Below are 5000 nucleotides of genomic sequence, written 5' to 3' on the forward strand. Positions count from 1 at the left end.
GATAGATAGATAGATTGAATGAATGAATGAATGAATGAATGAATGAATGAATGAATGAATGAATGAATGAATGAATGAATGAATGAATGTGTACCCTAGTGGCCAGACAGGACATTTCCCAGTGGTTGTCTCCAGTGTGTTCTGTGTCTGCTGTAGGTTCCCTGCTTTGCTTGGTGTTGTTTCTACGCTTCCCTCTTTTGCCTGTCTCTGGTCATCATGGCTGATGCTTATTGATGCTGTTTCGGAATTTTTGTTTTTTGTTTTGAGACGGGTGGGCCACACCTGGAGGTAGTGCAATACCAGGGCAACCCTTGACAGTGCCGAGGCGAGCTTCAGACACACTGTCTCGGGCCAAAAATAAGATTAATATCGTGAGTCCAAATAGGGCTCGTATCAGATATTAAGCTGATAGAACAGAATTGGTTTTATTAGTGAGTTTGAAACATTATTTACAATTATATACATTATTTTACAATTATTTACAATATTATACACCTATTTACATGATTATTTACAATAGTATACACGTATTTACATGATTATTTACACTGTTTGTTTTTACGGTATTCACAATATTTATGTGTTGGAGTTCCAGTCACAACTGTGTCGATGGCAGTATTTTCAGGGGTACCTCGCTGTTGTCTTGTCCAAATGTACTCATTACACACCAGTAATGTGCGTGCTGTAAATGTCCCTTGTAGAGGAGATCACCTCACTTATGCAGAGTTTTTTCATTAGTTTGAGGTATTCTCTTGAGCAGAGGCGTTTGAGTCCGCGGTCGTTGGCTGGATCCCAGCTACCAAGGCTGCCGATGACCACTGCCTCGATATGCACTCGGTGATATCTCCTTTGCAGGCTCTCCTTCACAGGTAGGTACTTTTCTTCTTTATTTCGTCGAGCCGCCTCCAGAGCCTCCGGGCGGTTGTCGAATACTATGGTCACGTCGTAGACTATTGCTTCCTCTCCTCTTGACACAACCAGGTCTGGCCGAAGTCCGGTGTTACCCACAACCTGATTTTCACTAATCACGTTGTACTTGTTCAGTGATGCCCGTTTCACTCGCTCAACTATACTGTTGTGACGCTTGGTATACGCAGCCGAATACCGCATACAATGGTTGGCGACGTGGGGTAGGGTCTCGGGCTGTGTGCCGCACCGTCTGCATCGTTTGTCACCCTGTGTCCAGGGCCGGGCTCCGTTGAGGGGGAGGAGGTTGAGGCGGGCCCGATGAATGAAGCGCCAGTCGGCGAATCTTGTGAACTGTCCAGAGCGCATGAAGTGGGAGCTTGACTTGTCAAGAGCGACACATTCCATGACCTTGCCTTGGTTGGCGAGGGAAGTAAGCCGCCTATCCCGTTCTTCTTGTAGTTGACGCCGTAGTGTGCTGATCACCTTCGTGCGTCTTCTGGGTGGGATGGTTGCTTCATTCCTTTGCAGTTCCGGGCCGTCCGCGCTGAAGATCCACATCACATCAAGGCGGGATGAGGCTTTCCGGGCTTCAGTCCACACTGTTTTGAGTCCGCTGGACGGGCTTCGGAAGTCATTTTCATTGTCCCCAGAGAGGTAACGTCCTAGAAGATCCGGCGTGACGGGCTCCATGGTACGTAGTCGCTTACTGACTGTGGTTTCAACAGCTTTCCCAGCTAGTGAGCGGGTGGCTGGATCCCTTGACGTTAGTAGTTTAAAAGCTGTGTCAACTCGTGCAGCATCACTCAGCTCTGCTGCAATAGGGATGCCACAAGCCCCTTTATGTGTACTCCCATATATGTAGTCGGTGGCCGCAGAGTTTGGGAGGTAGAGGGTCCGCCGAATAAGGGGTCGGAGGGATTCGTCAAGCCGCTTCCATTCACTTTTGGTGTGGGATCCCATCCGCATAGCGAAGTTCAGGCCAGGGTAGAGGAACGTTTTCAACGCGTCCAGTCTTTGCCATGGTGCAAGTGCTGAGCCGAGTATCTTCTGGCCAAGTTCCACAGCATCCTCCACCGTGGATTTCTCCGAGAGGGGATTGAAGCCCACAGGTCTCCCTAGGTATGTGAATGCTTCGAATTCTGCTATAGGTCGTATTGGTGTGTCCGCGATGAAGAGCTGTGTTGCACGGAGTCCCACTGGCTGTTTCCCCGACATGTGCATCGTGCGGCACTTGGAAGGGTTAAGTGTTAGTCCAATTCCTGTGGCAAGCTGATTTATCAGATCTAGTTGTTGCTGAAGCTCTTCAGGGGTGCCCGCCATTGGGGTGATGTCGTCTGCATACGCCAGTATGCGGTGCTTGTCGTCGGTTCCTTGGATCTGCCGCACCAGGGGGTCGATTACCAAGTTGAATAACAGCCCACTTAGTGGGCAACCCTGGCGAATTCCAGCATCAACCGGTATCAGCGGTGTCATTCCCTCGCTGCACATCACTGTTGCCTGGTTCTCCTTGTATATATCCTCAAGGATTTCGCAGAATGTCGGGCCAACTCCTGACGCTTCGGCGGCTTGGATCAGGCTTCGGTGCGGTACAGATCCGAATGCGTTAGCGAAGTCCAGAAAGCCGAGGCACAGTTCTTCTCGTGTTGTTCTGGCGAGGTCAAGGCGTTCTTGTAACACAAAGTTGTGCTCCAGTACGCCATCGTAGGGAAGAAACCCCTTCTGACATGGTGATAAGACATCGTTATCCAGTAACCAGGCTTGCAAACGTGTGGCCAGGCACCCAGTGTACAGCTTTCCTATAGTCCGACCGAGTGATATGGGCCTCCAATTCGAGAGATTTTGACGGTCACCTTTCTTGTGTATCAGGATAGTGCGGGTTGTCTTCCAGCTCGTGGGAATCCTGCGGTGTTTTATGCAGAGGTTGAAGATGGCAGCTAAGAAACGGCAGTCGGGGTCCGCGCAGCGCCAGTGCTTGTATGTGAGACGGTCGTCGCCTGGTGCCGTGTTCTCGCATTTTTTCAGGCGTCTATTCACTTCCTCCGGGGTAAACCGGCTCAGACCTATTTCCACATCGGCTCTGGGTCTTCGAATTTCCGCATTCTCATTAGGTTCTTTTGGGCTCCACGCGTCCTGGAAGAACCGTGTTATGTCTGCCATCCCGACCTCACAGAGGGAAGGAGGGCCGTCGGTAATGAGTCGTACTGCTTGTCGTCGATTTCTCCTGTAGAGGGCTTGGATTTCTTTTGGATTGCTGGCATTCACCTGGCGACGTACACCCTCCCTGGCTGGTGGCAGCCTCACAAGTTCAGACACTGTGTTAGTCGCGCCCTCAAGTGCTTCCTCTATCTACACTTTGATCTTAGCCAAAAGGCCGAGAAGCGATAAATATTACACGTCCAGCTTACGCTCTGGTCACGGTCGCGGCACCTGCCTCCTCGGGTGTCACGTCGCCAAATTCAACATGATGTGGTGCGTGTAAGAAGCACTAGAATGATAGTCGGACTGCATGAAATGCGCATGTTAGCGGACGGAACTCGTGTTTCTTTCTCCCTTGTATCCGCCAAAAGACCGAGAAGAGATATACACTGCACGTCTCCCCCGTTTCGCTTCTGTCGCAGTCTCGCCTTCTGCGTCCGCGCGTGGCACGTCGCCGGTTTGGGCATCGTGGTATATGGGTACGGAACACTAGGGTGTTAGTACTAATGCATCACGGCCCGTGAGATAAAAATGATTGATTGGAAATTGCAAGAGAGAGGAAGAAAGAAAGAAAGAAAGAGAGAGAGAAAGAAAGAAAGAAAGAAAGAAAGAAAGAAAGAAAGATAGATAGAAAGATAGATAGATAGATAGATAGATAGATAGACAGACAGACAGACAGACAGACAGACAGACAGACAGACAGAGAGAGAGAGAGAGAGAGAGAGAGAGAGAGAGAGAGAGAGAGAGAGAGATAGATAGATAGATAGATAGATAGATAGATAGATAGATAGATAGATAGATAGATAGATAGATAGATAGATAGATAGATAGATAGATAGATAGATAGATAGATAGATAGATAGATAGATAGATAGATAGATAGATAGATAGATAGATAGATAGATAGATAGATAGATAGATAGATAGATAGATAGATAGATAGATAGATAGATAGATAGATAGATAGATAGATAGATAGATAGATAGATAGATAGATAGATAGATAGATAGATAGATAGATAGATAGATAGATAGATAGATAGATAGATAGATAGATAGATAGATAGATAGATAGATAGATAGATAGATAGATAGATAGATAGATAGATAGATAGATAGATAGATAGATAGATAGATAGATAGATAGATAGATAGATAGATAGATAGATAGATAGATAGATAGATAGATAGATAGATAGATAGATAGATAGATAGATAGATAGATAGATAGATAGATAGATAGATAGATAGATAGATAGATAGATAGATAGATAGATAGATAGATAGATAGATAGATAGATAGATAGATAGATAGATAGATAGATAGATAGATAGATTGAATGAATGAATGAATGAATGAATGTGTACCCTAGTGGCCAGACAGGACATTTCCCAGTGGTTGTCTCCAGTGTGTTCTGTGTCTGCTGTAGGTTCCCTGCTTTGCTTGGTGTTGTTTCTACGCTTCCCTCTTTTGCCTGTCTCTGGTCATCATGGCTGATGCTTATTGATGCTGTTTCGGAATTTTTGTTTTTTGTTTTGAGACGGGTGGGCCACACCTGGAGGTAGTGCAATACCAGGGCAACCCTTGACAGTGCCGAGGCGAGCTTCAGACACACTGTCTCGGGCCAAAAATAAGATTAATATCGTGAGTCCAAATAGGGCTCGTATCAGATATTAAGCTGATAGAACAGAATTGGTTTTATTAGTGAGTTTGAAACATTATTTACAATTATATACATTATTTTACAATTATTTACAATATTATACACCTATTTACATGATTATTTACAATAGTATACACGTATTTACATGATTATTTACACTGTTTGTTTTTACGGTATTCACAATATTTATGTGTTGGAGTTCCAGTCACAACTGTGTCGATGGCAGTATTT

The 5000-nt window shown here is 45.7% G+C and overlaps 2 non-coding genes across 2 annotated transcripts; both read right to left on the reverse strand.

Moving 5' to 3' along the window:
• Nucleotides 1–266: 266 nt before the first annotated feature.
• On the reverse strand, nt 267–449 carry LOC135376316 (U2 spliceosomal RNA). Its single transcript, XR_010417629.1, has one exon. It is a non-coding gene; the product is annotated as a U2 spliceosomal RNA (small nuclear RNA).
• Nucleotides 450–4645: 4196 nt separating this feature from the next.
• LOC135376317 (U2 spliceosomal RNA) lies at nt 4646–4828 on the reverse strand. The gene has a single exon (XR_010417630.1). It is a non-coding gene; the product is annotated as a U2 spliceosomal RNA (small nuclear RNA).
• Between the last annotated feature and the right edge of the window lie 172 nt (nt 4829–5000).

The sequence above is a fragment of the Ornithodoros turicata genome, unplaced genomic scaffold (genome assembly GCF_037126465.1).
Source record: "Ornithodoros turicata isolate Travis unplaced genomic scaffold, ASM3712646v1 ctg00001067.1, whole genome shotgun sequence".
Lineage (NCBI taxonomy): Eukaryota > Metazoa > Arthropoda > Arachnida > Ixodida > Argasidae > Ornithodoros > Ornithodoros turicata.